Source organism: Heliconius melpomene, chromosome 18, assembly GCF_056956725.1.
Source record: "Heliconius melpomene rosina isolate 202511_hmr_F chromosome 18, ASM5695672v1, whole genome shotgun sequence".
In the NCBI taxonomy this organism is placed as follows: Eukaryota; Metazoa; Arthropoda; class Insecta; order Lepidoptera; family Nymphalidae; genus Heliconius; species Heliconius melpomene.
This window is the reverse complement of record NC_140406.1, coordinates 10,587,814-10,601,381: the sequence shown is the minus strand read 5'-3', so window position 1 is coordinate 10,601,381 and position 13,568 is coordinate 10,587,814. Positions and strand designations below refer to the sequence as shown.

The 13,568-nt window shown below is 30.8% G+C and overlaps 1 long non-coding RNA gene across 1 annotated transcript in view; it reads left to right on the top strand.

Moving 5' to 3' along the window:
- The first annotated feature begins 2,224 nt into the window (after positions 1 to 2,224).
- LOC146529549 (uncharacterized) overlaps positions 2,225 to 13,568 on the top strand; it is a 38,977-nt gene continuing 27,633 nt past the window's right edge. Inside the window, exon 1 of the long non-coding RNA XR_014879018.1 lies at positions 2,225 to 2,393. This is a non-coding gene — a long non-coding RNA (uncharacterized LOC146529549). The remainder of the gene's footprint in view (positions 2,394 to 13,568) is intronic.

Here is a 13,568-nt window from a genome sequence, read left to right as displayed (position 1 = left end):
ACAGCGGCCTAACAATTGATAACTATTGTACCAGAACATTTTAATATGAACCGTCGTAGAAATATTTGCTCACAAATGATGTATAAAATTTAATATCTCTCATAAGAGCTGACATTGTGAGTAATACGAAATACATGGATCATTGAATACAAGAGGCATTCAAATTGCAATTTACTTATCCTATTTATAGTATAAAGGAATGTAGTATGAATTATTATTTTTTTTAATTTTGCTTCAAGCTGTATCCCGTATATTCATTACCTCGCTATGGTAACAAAATAAAATGCAGCGTTAACTTCCGCCATTCAACACGCAAGAACTCAAAAATTCTGCGGAAAATGGAGAACAGAGTGTCTTAACACTAGGTTACCAACGTATTCCGCATATAGGTAGCCAGTGGTAACGAACAAAAATTGAATTGATTACCCGCACTGGGCCGAAATGAATAATTTTAATAAATGTCAAACTACGCTCTCAGTTTACCAAAGTTAATTAAAATGGGACATTCTATTAATTTTTGACAATTTTCATGTAAAGCTTTAATAAAGAGCTTCTCAAAATATGGACGTTTTCGCCTTCCTTATTTATTGGCGTTGGATTTAATGTTTTTGACATTGTTTATTATAATAGAAGTACATATTTCATTTCCTATTGGTAGATAGAGGGATATAGTGTTAAAACACTCCGCTCTTCATTTTTCACATGATGTATGACAAAACGTTGACGAGATTTGTTATCTTCATCACTATCTTATTAAAAGGAACTTGAAAAACGTCTATTTTAAATTTAATAAGTAAATTTTTCTTTTCGTTTTATCAGACAAGGAAATTGCTGAAGTTATTAAACATGAAATTAATACAATTTTTTCAGCTTTATTCTTTTAAAATAGTGAAAGAATTCACTAGTAAAGAATTATGAGTATAATTCGAGCCTACAATCGTCTCGGTTACAGACAGCCCCTGTGTCACTTCGCCAGGATGACTGGAAATTACCATTACGCAATAAAATAAGTAAAAATTTAACCTACGACCATCGTGAATAATTAAAAATTTTCTAACCACGATACAATGTCTTTCAAGAATAACTCTACGATATTCGTTATATAAATTTCGAAAGCTTTTTAGGGAAAGCTCTTATTAAAATATTCTTTTGTCCGCTTAACTTGAAATAATATTTGGGTGGAAAATTCTTAGCAAAGCTGGAAATTGGGTCAGAAGTTTAAAAGATACTTGGCCTTCATATAATTATTGACATGACAAAAAAATGTACAATAAGAAAATGTTTTCTTTATCTTCACATGTAATTATGACTCCATCTGTAGAGAGTAGACAGAGTTGAAATATTAAAGGAAATCTTATTTTTAAATTTAAGATAATTTTTAGAGATAAGAAGGCTGTTCTGCAATCTAAGGAAATAGTAAAGTTTTTTAGAACCTAAACCTAGTTGAGACTAATGTCTTAGTATAATAATAGAGAAGAGCAATGTCTCAAAAATTCGGCGGAAAGTGTACAACGGCACTTCCTGATGGGTAACAGGGTGTCCTAACACTGGGTTCGTAGGTCTTATGCCTACTCTATTATGTACCAGTCCATCGGGAAGCTAAAAAAATAAAACAAAAATAATTAATATATAAATTGAAGGGAATATGCCTGTAGTGAAATCATAAAGTGTGAAATAAGTATAATTTTACATGCACATTTATAATATTAGTGTATTGGAGGAGAACTTGTAAGGGTTTTGTTTTTTTTATTGGATACGTATATGAAGTAATAATACATATTAAAAATACATAACTAAAAAATAATAAAATTGACCCTCTTTATATGAGAAAATAAGTACGAATATGTAAAATAAGAGCTCTAGCAGTGACAATGATCAAAATTAAAATTTTATAAATATTAAATCATATTTTAATTAATAGAAATTTAAAAATGTTTACCACCAAGCGCGTAACGTTTCGAATTTGAGTGGAAAAAGGAGTATCTTGACACTAGACTCTCCTCTGTTATGCGATGGAAAGTATTAAACTGTTAAAATTATAAAAGAATAAAACAAAAGATAGAAGACAAATTGAATTTTCTTCTCTGTCACAGCGACTTACAGAGTTATATTACATCTATATAAAAGTACGTAGCGCGTAGCCATCTATGAAAAATTAAAAGCTTATTTAAATACTTTACTGAAATTAATAAGTGCATTTTACTCTGTAGGTGGGGCAGGGAGGGGCAAGATGGCGGTATTACGTCACTTGAAGCATACATTTGGAATTAGATCAGTAGCGTGCATAGAGCCCGCCGTACGGCCGCGTCTCTACAGTTATGAAATTACGCAATTATATTTAAAATATAGTGTATTTTATGTTAAGTGTAAACGTATGGAGATACTGTTTTAGAGTAAGTATTTAATCTGTGGTCTTTTTTGTTTTTTTTTTTTAATTTTTTTTTAATTTGTGCAGTTTTTAAAGGTTGGGATTGTAGAGTTTTATGGTTTTAGTTTTGTATATTTTTATTATGCATTGTCTTTTGCGGTTTTTTGTTGTTGAGTTTATTTTTTTCTGTGTTATGTGTCTGTGTGTGCTTATTTTATTGTTTTTTTCTTGTATTGAGATTATATTTCAATATATTTTTTATACTTTGTCAAGACAATAGTTATTGTCAGTTAGAGCAATTGGTGTTTAATATTTTCTTATTGGTGAAAAAAATATTAATTAGCGGTGTGTAATTTTAAAAAAAATGACGTATTTTTATTGATGATGTTTAAATCAAAACCTTTGTGCGTATTTGGAGTATATTTAAAAAAAAAATCTAATAACATATAAAACGTTTAAAGGAGAACAAAAGAGTATATGAAAGTTAAGTAAAACGTAAAAAATCATTATTTAATTTATTACTCTTGCCTAAAATGAAGGTGTTTAATGTTATTGTAATATATTAGAATTATAATTGATAAAAGCAATCTTTTCTAATTTCCTAATTTTAAATTTATTTTCTTTCTGTCTTTTATGCTTTTTTTTATAAATGTATTACAAAATTAGGTAGTAAAATATTAAATAATTCATATTTGTACTTAAAATTTAGGGGCTCTACGCAGTCTCTAGTAATTAATATTTGACGGCCCCTATATAGTTCTATATTGACACAGCTATTATTAAAGCACGTATGATACAGACAAAAAGAAAAGCGTTTTAGTCCTTAAACTATTTAAACTAGCTCTCATTGATATATGAAGCATATTTGAAGTTATAAATGTGTATATTTGTCCCTAGCTTACACTTTAGTGTCCCTTATATTAGCTTATACTTTAATTTTTTCTTAAATCTATATTGTAAAGTAGTGTTCTTGTAATAATAAGATTTATCATTTAAAACATTATGAATTGCTTATTGATAGATAACTTATTTTAATTTCCACTTGCTTGCGTTATTTTTTTAAATTTATAGATACTTAAAAGTACATAAAAGAGTTAATTATGGTTTGACTCTATTTTTAACATAAAATAATAAGATATAACTAAAAATTGCATTTTTACTTTACATCCCATTTTCTAGTTTTAATAAAAAAACATATAAAACTAACGAAAATTCAAATATTTCGTATTTAATGTAAACCCTCTCTATCAAATTAACGTCTAAACTTAACGTCCTTTTTCTATATATCTAGAATATCACCAAGAACAGTTAAAAAATTCATTACACAACCTCGAATTTATGACTTCCGGCTTACTTGCCGTGCCTTATGCTTCTTTATCAATTCCTAGTCGTCTAAATTTGCTATAGTAGGAATATAATTTTTACGCGTATCCAACAAAAAATAGAGTAGAAAAAGAGAACTCAGTGACGAGACACTACGTTCTTATCTTATGACCGTTTTCCTAACATAATGGCTGAAAAACATCACTTATTTTGATGACTTACTACAATCCGGGCCTTAGCTTCTTAAAAGTCAGCAAATCTTACATTTAATGAAGAGCATCGAGGTCATGCGTGCCAGTGTAACTAGAGCTCTCCATCTGCACCCATATATTATATCTATACAGCAGGGTAAGCAGAGAGTAGGTTCCCTTCTATTAAAACACTCCCTTTTCAACTTTCCACTTAATTTCCAAACTTAATCAAAATAACCGACATTATTATCCAAATTCGATCTTGTATAGAATAAAGAAGACCATCGAGGTCATATACACCAGATTAACTAGAACCCCACGTCCCCCACTACTTGTTACGTGGTCGTGTTCGCGGGGGGTTTGGGGGGTCAGCCGGCACTGGTCGGCACACACTGTGGGCGTCGACCTAGATATAGCAATTGCTGGATGCGTCTAACAGGCGCCTTGCCTTGCCTGCTAGTGGGTGGTACAGTGACGTTGTATAGTATTGTATTAATTTGTTTTTAGTTTTGTATGATTTTTTCTTGTATTTTACATATATATGTCGTTTTTATTATGGTTCATTATTTGTGTCCATTTGGCTTGTTTTTAAGTGTTGTGTTAAAATCATTGCAGTTTTTCTATCAAAAGATTATTTATGATATGTGGATTCAATTTTATATAATAAGATAATAAAAGTAAATGTGGGAGAGCCTAATCAATATATTCAATATCTTCGTTTTGGCTCCATCAAACACTCGGATATCTATGTATATGGGTACCAAGTTCTATGTTCACTTAGGATGTAATTCAAGCTCACCAATCATCAATCAATAAAATTTCGAATTTTTCATATTGTAACAAAATTTTATTAAAAAAAATATTGTAAAAAAATTATGATATAAAACTGTATTTTTATAATATAGCTTATTTTATTCTTTAAGTTGTTGTGTTATCTCAGTAATAAACATCATCAATGAGGTATAAACTAAACATATGTGTCTATAAAATTAATTAAACAACATATTTGCTTAATCTTCATACAAATAATTAAAAAAATATATAATCAAGATACTCGTATCTTGGTAATGTGATAATTATATAATGAAATATCGGTGTTTCAACTTACATAAAGTATAAACGTCTTTTTGATGTGTTTGAATAATTAATATAAGGTAAATTATTGTGCAGTAAGATCGTTTAGTGTCAAAACACTCCAGTCTTCACTTTCCTCTCGAATTCGAGAAATTACGTATTGAGTGGTGGAACTTAATTTTATCAGAGTTCGTATTTTGGGTTTATTTAATCAATTATATCTCCATACAGAACATAAAAATACGTTTTCCCCGAGCACGAATAACCCAAAATAAGTATATTCCGAATATGTCAGTAAGACCTTCAATTTTATTATTTTACACATTAACGCCTTTTGACAAATAAATGAGTAAGAGTATGAAGCATTGACATCAATGGCACAGAGTTTGACTGTAAGCGAGATGGTTATGGGTTCGATCCCCACTTGGGGGCAATTATATTCCCAACTATTTTAATCCATCTCTATTCAAACCGCTATGTTGACTTGCTCCACTTAATACGCAATGTCTCGAAAATTTTGCGTGAAGTGGGGAACGGAGTATCTTAACATTAAATTCCAGAGAGGTAGACAGAGGTTTATCCTGTAAAGCGGGAAAAAGCGTGAATATGAAAAAAACAATAGTTTTCAATACTATAAAGTTCCACCGTGAGCGTAGCGGGCCCTCATGTGGAACTCGCAAGAGTAAACTGCTTACTTATATTTTCACCAATTAATAGTCGGGTAGAAATGACTGAGCGAACAGAAAGAGGTAAACTTATTTTACTTAAAAGGAATCCGTTTCGCCTAAGCATTATCCGCTCATATCTCTATCGCGGTGGAAACCGGGCTTTACGAACATAAAGTAGTTAAACTACGAACCTCATCACTGTTCTTGTAAGTATCTAGTACAGGTACGTACCTAGAGGTATATTCTATATAAAATGCGTAACACGTAAATTTCGCAGTCTGAATATTAACTAAGTTCAAATTTATATTGTTATTTCAAATAAAACGTTAGTGTTTTTTAATCTATTTACTATATCCGTATTGATTTTAAGGTTCACTTGTTAAGGTCATCCTGGTTTAATAGAAAAGCCTTTGACTGTAAATGCGGCGGTTGTGACTTCGATTCCCACTATGTAGAATGATTTTTTTTTTATTAATCTCCTCGCTCTGAGAAAATGTGATTTTAATTCCACCGCTCAAAAAAGAAGTTTGTAAGGATGTTCCACTTTGACATTAAAACTACTTACAATCCTATAGCTTATACACCAGAATACTACCACAGAAGCTACAATTTAGGCCAAAGAACTATTTTTTCTATAATATAACAATAATTTTACGTGAAGCTGCGTTTGACCTTCTTGTAATAAAAAGAAAAAAAAAGAAAAAGTATATCAAAAGAAAAAAAAAGAAAAAACATATCACCGACCATTTTGAAATAAAGTGCAAATGAATACTTCATTATTCTTCACAAGAAACTTGGGAGATTTTCTCTTTTAAGAGAAATATAAATCGTCAACGTAGAAAATGGCTGCGGGCTTTCAGTTTACTGAAAAAAGTACTCTATAATTTTACTTTCACATAAAGAATAAGACGTAATAAATATTTTTTGTCTTTTTTTTAGATCTGGTTATTATAAAAAATATGTGATGGCAGGGACGAACTAAAACTTTTAGTGACTTATGTGTGAGTTGTCCAAAATATATTTTTTTTATAAAAATCATATGAGATTCGTATTCACTACACGTTAAGATATTAAATATTGAATCTCGCCACTCAACACGCAATCTCTTTAAAAACAAACGGTGCGTGGGGAACAGATTGTTTTAAACTAGGTTCCCTCTGCCTACCCACTTAAATGAGGAATATAGCACTAACAAAAATATAACACAGGGGCATTCTACCTGAACTTTGTATCCAAATATACACAATTTACATAACATTTTCTTATATAGAAAAAAAACTGACTCTACTCAGTACTTTAATTTTAACCAGTTCCATCGTCACTTTATAGGCAAACATTGTGTGGGAATTGAACCTACACTTCATCATATTAAGCCATATTACAAAACCTACGAAGATACGTGCAAACATTGAAACACAGCTCGTATCTAAACGTAGGCGAGACCTTCACTTTAGTTTGCATCTCGATAAAATACAAACGATAGTACAAGTAAATAGATGATAAAAGAGTTATTTTAATAGCCTTCGCGGCTTTACGAATACTTTAATTAGGCAGTTTAGAATTTCTTGGATAATATTAATTGTTTTTGCTAAATATATTAGGCACAGTACGGAGGCCAGTAGTGGGGGGCACAGGCGTGCAACTAAAATGGAATGAAATATATAATTCGGCCAATCAACACGTGATGGATCCAATTCGGCGGAAAGTTGGGAACGGACGTGTATTAATGGGAACGGAGTGTCTCTCTGCCTAAACTAAAGAAAACAGTACGAAAGGTCAAGTATGAATAAGAAATAAAAGAAATCTTTTCAAAAATATGTAGGTAAGTACAATAATGAGTTACGAAAAAATTTACTTATTTAGATCTGTAGGTTTATTCAATTTATCCTTAATAATAAAATAACATGTTACGATTGATATTATAGAAAATACAGTAAATATTAAGTGTGAATATAAACTAAATTTAAATAAGTTTGTATTTCTTATATTACGGTAAACACAAATTAAAGAGCTTATTATTAAATCTTATATAACAGAAACTAGTGACTTTTTCATGCTATAATTATTTTATGGTTTCTACACCAAATATAAATTTATTCTATTTTTCATTTCACTAATCGAATTTGCGACTATTACGTTTAATCAGAAACTAACTGCGCCATTTAATTAGGATCGATTTAATTACTGTCGACTAATTAAAAATTAAATAAAACTAATAGAGACAGATGCATTTTTATCACAATCTATTTCTATGAAATATCTATGCAACAGATAGGTACTTTTCAGCAGATAAAGTAAAAAGTTCGAAGTAAAATACAAATATAAACGCGATGGTTGTTGGTTCAATTTCCACTAGAGGGAAAGAATTACTTTAATTACCTCACTCTGATACAGCGACGCTAAATAAATAATAATTAACCATATTCTGTATATAATATTATTTTTGATAATATACCTACTCAATAATATTAATAATTTTATTGTAATAAAAATTTAACAATATCCACATAAACACTTTTTAACATTCTATCTATAATTATATCTAAAACCAGTATCATCTGTCGATGCAAGTAGCACCTTTAACTAAAAAAAAGCTTAGCACTTTCGTGCGCGTGCGCATGATGAGTCACGGCGCGTGTCCCGAACATCTGCTTTCTTAATATGGGAAGGGAATACGGTTAAAAATAATATGTTATAATTAAAATCAATTCTATATATAGTGGAGAAAGTGATTTGGATTTCTTTTGGAAATAAGCTTTAGGAAGAATTTATTTTATTTTTTGTTATAATATTTTGAATGAATTAATCAAGCGAGTCCGTTATGGTGCAGCATCGACGCCTGTGGTCTCGAATTCCACTCAGAGGAATGAATAATTTTCATTTCCTCAATTTGGTAACAAAACAAAGAAATGTGATGAATTCTGCTACTTAACAGGCCATGTCTCAAAAATAGGGTAAAATGTGTTGAACGTAATGTCTTAACACTAAGTTATATGTACATTGTTCTCCTACGCAGCGCTTAGTTCCGCCACCACACCAGGAAACGACGGAAGAATACTTCTAAATATTGAACGTACAAGATTTATATATTCTTTTCGTTTTAAAACATTCGGCTTTGACCTACAATTTGTGATATTTAATACCACATCTCACAGTGATCTAGCTCCCAAATCCTTTCTAAGGCCTTCACGTGCGCGTCGCGTGACATTTTATATGTTGATGCATATAAAATTGATATTAAAAGCGTTGTACGTACATACATATTACATACTAGTCGTTGCTTGTAACTCTGCTTGCGTGTACTTTGTGAGACGTAAAATTTAAAAAATCGTTTTTCCGTTCCCGTAAGAATTTTGAGGAAATCATCCCTGAGAGTTCCCTTACACACCCCAATATACCCGCATACTAATTAATATTTAATTATAATTTAAACTGAGTGACTGGAACGCACAGACAAAACTATATATAAGACTTACAAAATATAAATTTGGCATATAGTTAAGTAAGGAAATGTGTTTTTTGAAATTCGGTAAAACGGTAAGAGGGGAAAACTGAATTTTCTATTTCACATTTTCAATTTTCAATCGTAAACAAAATTACGGGCGGCGACTAGTATTATTTATAAGCATCAATGATAATATTTAGTTTGGCTGTAGCTCAAACTTGCGTTAGATGTAATCTGGTAAGCTTCTATATCGTGTTCACTTCTCGAATTATTAGAACTGCTGTATAATGATACCATTATTAATAATAATATCGGTTGTACTGAATTTATTTATATATGCAAAGACACATAATACGTTTTTTTAGCTTCTCGCTGTACTTAGCAAGACCTGGGAACCTGCGAAGAACCCGTAGTGTTAATACGCTACGTTCCCATTACGATACTTCCGTTACCCACTTTCCGCTGAATTCTGGAGTCATTGTAACGTTTCAATTTTTTGATACTACTGACTACTAATATGAAGAAAAAGAAAAAAAACTGTGAAAAAAGAAAAAAAAATGTCATAGAATTCCTCTATATGCCATTTTCAAAATATATAATAGATACTAGCAATACTTATATATCAATAAAAAATATATATATTCATGTAAAACAAATTAGTTACTACAAAAAAAAATGCAACGAACTAACATTTACCATTTAAGTTAAATAAAGATAAGTGAAACTGTACCCAGTCGATAACTGAACTACACGTGTGCTTTTAATTGCATACAATATGAGGCGTTTGATGGATATGGATCTATAGGGTAACCATTAATTTAGGTAAAACTGTATTGTTTTCTTTCTGTTAAAATAAAAATATTTTTTAGAAAATGTATTACCATCTAAAGGTATCGTAGCTGGAATCTACGTCTCTTGGCAACTGTTCATGGAACGCAGGTTCAAGTCCTGTTACTAATACTAAGTTCTGTCAGTCTAATCCGTCAAGAAAAAACGTGGCGTTGAATTCCGCAATAAAACATGCAATATCTCAAAACTTGGGAGGAAAATGGGAAACGGAGTGTCTTAACACTAGATCTTCCCTCCTAATTTATTTCCAAAAAATGATAGTAAAATACGTCGTTGTACAAAATATCCTCTATAGCAATAAATGAATGTCACACTACTCTCGCGTCATGATTATCAATTGATAACGCCCCCTATGTAGGGCCCGCATAAGTGCGTTATTGTACACGCAAATAACTTTAAGTTCAAAAGCTGTAATAAAGGAAAATTTACAGCATCTTCTTTTTAATTTAATTGTAAGGAGAATTGAGATATATTTCAACGTGCTCCCTAAAGGAATGGAATTTTTGGTCTTATGTAAAATGGATAGCAGTTGCGTAAGATGTTTGTGGGTTCGATTCTCTATTAATTGATTTTGCTTCATGTCTTATTACTTATAGTAGTGTAAGCAAAGTGAACTGAGTGTAAAAATTCTCCGTTTTCAACTATCGCACTAAGCCGTGTTGCTGCTAGTTGAATGGCGAAACTCAACGCCGCACCAAGAAATAATTCAATAATTACGTACAGTAGAGTACGGGCATATTGTTTCTGTTTCGGTAATAAAAGTTAGACTATTTGTTTTACTTTGTTTCTAGTTTGAATTATAATTTTTGAAGAATAATTTTAATTATTAACATCGCATATATATGGCAGCTTCACGCTGTATCCCGCACACAACAGGATAGGGAGAGGTAACCTAGCGTTAAGACACTCAGTTCCCCATTACATTCAACAAGCTAATATAATAAACTAATTATAGCCGTTCTAAAGTATATTTATATTTTTATCATTAAGGAAAACCGAATGATTAAGTTAATTATTTTAAACACAAAAAAAAAACAATATTAAATAAACTACATCTGGTTGTATTTATTTTGCAAGCAAAGATTTTATACCGACCACATTGTTTCTTAGAACATTGGAATGTATTTGCGTAGGATAATGAATGTGGAAAAGTGTAGGTGATGTTTGAAATAATGGCTATAATGTTTTATAGTGGGCTGATGTATGAAATCTTTAATTATTGAGAAATCTCAAATAATAGCTTTTTCGCTTTACGCTCTATTCCTCATATAGCAGGGTAGGCAGAGGAATCCTAGTGTTCAGACACTCCGTTCGCATATTCCACCTAATTCATACTATACATTCAATTGAAGTTATCGCCTCACTTTTGTCTTCTTACCAGAACGAGAAAATGAAAGTGGGAATCGAATCCATAACCATCGCGCTTACAGTCAGACGCCGTGTCGCTAGGCCATGACGGCCTCCTAACTTGAATTACTAATCCATACTTATAATAAAATCGGAGTTTGTACATAGAAGATATATAAGAAAAACTATTACTGGGGGCATTTAATAACATAAGGAACCAAACAATGACTTTTAAAATTTTTATATATTTGTCTGTGCATTTGTTTACGCTAATCTCAGAAACGGCTGAACCGATTTAATTGCAGTTTTCACTATTGTATTTGCAAGCTTCCCTTAACAACTTTTCCCTTTAGTGTTTGTTTTGTTTCAATCACTTTACAAATAAAAAAGTTATACCATTAAAACAAATGTTGTTCGATAAAATTGTATTTATAAATATCTCTTTTATTGATATAGTTTTCCAAAAATATTATTATTAGAAAACGAAAGTAATGCAGATTAGTAAATAAATAATTATTTAGTTCAAGCGGACGAAGCCGCGAGCGAGTTGCCATTATATAACAAATAAATGATTTACATTATGAGTCATGTTTAAATGAAGAAAAAACTAAATATATTATTATAATGAAATATTATTGTCGCATAATTATATTAATTAACAACGGGTAGTTTGCATGATCTTAGATAGACGGGTCAATTTTTTTCTATACGACTAACTTTATCGCTAATAATAAATTGTTCCATTGAAGTTTACTATATTAGGTATATATATAATTGTATATAAAATTTTGTGGGTATGGCAGCTCTATGGAAAGGGCCTGTATGTAAATAGGTTGGTTACAGGTTCGATCTTAAATGAATTATTTCAAATAATAATATAATTATTTATTTATTAGTTTGTACTCAGAAATAAGGATACTAGTGTTAAGACACTCCGTACTCCATTTCGAAATTTTTTCCCAAATAACTCTTATAGGAAAATATTTATTTTCCTCTAACGTAATTATTTAAACAACCACAATAATGAGATAACTAGAACACATAAAGGTAATAATTTAGATAATGAGTGACGTCATTGAGACCAATTAGGATTTTTAACGTATGTTAGAACTGTGCATATGAATTTCACACTTAGCACTTAGAAAGAGAGAAGTGGTTATTGAAGGGATATTTATTTTTTAGCTTCACGCTGTATCACGCATAAAGCGTGGTAGAGAGAGGTAATTCCAGTATTGAAACACTACGTTAATTTCCGAGACATTAAATGTTGAGTTGCGGAATACGAAATATCATTATCAGAACGGAGAAATGAAAATAATTCTCTTTCTTTGCTGCTTATGCTGCTGCACCACTACGATCGAAGAGAGCATAGAAATGTGGGAGTATGGTATATAACAAGACATACGGGGCAAAAGCGTAAAATTGTTTCATATATTTACTTAAAAAAATAAAAAAAGGAACTTTAATTTTAACTTTAGGATCACGTTTTATTATACTTATCCCTACAATATAATTTAAAACATTACATATTCATTAATGATTTTTTTGCACTCTAGTAAGAAAGCATCATAAAAGGTGAAGAGATAGGCTATTCTCTATATTCCTACCGATACGAGAAAAACGGCAACTTAAGTTTTATAGTTCTAAAACTCGTTTGTATTTGTTTTACTCGTATAAATAGGTCTAATCTGACGAGACTCGCCGGCATAAACCATTCTACCCAGATATAACACGTTTGTAGGTCACGTTCCTTTATCACGCTTAGAAAATTTTAAGTAGGTTAAAATTTAATTATATTTTTGGGTCCGCATGTTCAAATTGAACAGCTTTTTTTAATGTGTATGAGTAGAGAATAGAAAAATAGATATTTTTCTGTGTTGTCTTTGAGAAAGTTGCAATAAGAGAAATTACAAAAGTATAATATCCAAGTAATTAAAGGATCATTGCTTAAAAAAATTTGCACCTTTGAAATAACTGTAATATAAATAATTACAACTTCCCTTTTACATTTAATTTTAAGAAGTTACTGGACTTGGAAGAAAAATTCTAGATTCAATTTTCTAGAAGTCTTTTTTTCAATTGTTACAGTTACAGGCATAACCAACTAAATATAAGTCAAAGTGTAAGTAAATTTCTTCGACAAAGTAACTAAATTCTTAAATTCCTCTGGTAAAACGACAAAACGCGTAGAGTTCCACCACTCAACACGCAATCTCGAGAATTGGGTGTAAAGTCGGGTACGGAGTGTCTCAACATTAGGTTCCTTCTGCTTACCATGGTATACATGGAATACGGCGTGAAGT